Source organism: Cornus florida, unplaced genomic scaffold (assembly GCF_030987335.1).
Source record: "Cornus florida cultivar Cherokee Brave unplaced genomic scaffold, ASM3098733v1 CherokeeBrave_3.0.0_Hap2_Chr06, whole genome shotgun sequence".
NCBI lineage: Eukaryota > Viridiplantae > Streptophyta > Magnoliopsida > Cornales > Cornaceae > Cornus > Cornus florida.
In genome coordinates this window covers 41,214,959-41,216,450 of record NW_026775576.1, presented here as the reverse complement: position 1 = coordinate 41,216,450, position 1,492 = coordinate 41,214,959, and the positions used below count along the sequence as shown (strand labels likewise).

The 1,492-nt window shown below is 39.3% G+C and overlaps 1 pseudogene; it reads right to left on the bottom strand.

Moving 5' to 3' along the window:
* Positions 1-598: 598 nt before the first annotated feature.
* Positions 599-697, bottom strand: LOC132315341 (small nucleolar RNA R71; annotated as a pseudogene).
* Positions 698-1,492: the final 795 nt, after the last annotated feature.

The following is a 1,492-nucleotide window of genomic DNA, read 5'->3' as shown; positions in this document are numbered from 1 at the left end:
TTGAGGACCTTGGTCATATAGACCAACAAGGTATTCTTCATCCTAATGTGCACAATGCGAACATACAAGTACCATTAGGCATGCCTAGGCCATAGATTCACCAACCACCACAACAACAAGGCCAAGCTCCATATGGAATGCCAAGGCCAATGTATGCTCCACAACCTCCCATCATCAATCAAGGAATTCAAAACCAAGGTGTTCATGTTGCACCTCAAGTAGCTAATCCACCTCTTGCTTCAAGAGACCATTATGTGCCTAATGAGTATAATGCACCTATATGCATCCAATTGCCTCCATTTAGAGCACATCATTATGAAATTAAGCCACAAACCATTCAAATACTTCCTAACTATCATGGACTTCCAAGTGAAGAACCTTACAAGCATTTGGATGAGTTTCTTGAAGTATGTTCCACCGTAAAATATACGGACATGCCAGAAGAGGTTTTAAGACTCAAACTTTTTCCATTCACCTTAAAAGACAAGGCAAAGTATTGGTTTCACAATCTTAGGCCTTTTTCAATCACTTCTTGGGCAGAAATGCAACAACAGTTCTTGAAGAAGTACAATCCGGTTTCTAAGACCAATGCCATGAGAACCTCAATTCGAGAATTTTCACATGGGGATGGAGAAACGTTTCATGAGGCATGGGAATGCTTCAATGAGTTGCTTAGGAAGTGTCCACATCATGACATGCCCAAATGGCAATTAGTTCAATATTTCTTTGAGAGCTTATCGGACAATTATAAGGGTATGGTTGATGCTTCCATGGGTGGCTCATACATTGATAGGCATGAGGATGACGTGTGACGTCTTTATGAGAGCATGAGTGAAAATTCTTTGCATAGAACATTATCATCCAAGAATGAGAGCATGTGTGCCGAAATGAAGTCTTTATCTCAAAGGTTTGATCAATTTTTTATTAACCAAAATTCGGCGAACCAAGTATCTTCCTTCCCTAACCAATCTCATCGTGCATCAAATAAAACATGTATGACTTGTACTAGTGTTCTTCATTCTACTTCTCATTGTCCTCACGGACAAGTGCAAAATGAACCTAATGAACAAGTCAATGCAACTTTTGTGAACCAAGAGAACAATCCTTATGGTACTCATTGTAATCCAAGTTGGAGGAATCAACCGAATTTCTCTTGGAAAAACCAAGGAGAGGGCTCAATCCCTTCCCAAGGCGGTTTTCAAGGGAAGTACATTCCACCACCATTTCAAAACCAAGTATCTCAAGGTTATAGACCTTATCAATCACAAGGAAATCAATTTGCTAATTCTCATTTTCCCAACCAATCTTATTCCCAAGGAAATACTAGAAGTCCCGCCTTTGAAGAAAAAGTTTTGAATGCTTTGGGCACTTTAGAGGCTAATACACTATTGCTTTATTCTTACTCTCAATTTATTGTGAAGATAGAAACCCAAGTAGGGCAAATAGCAAGCACTCTTAATGCAAAAGAGAAGGGAAAGATGCATATTAATGC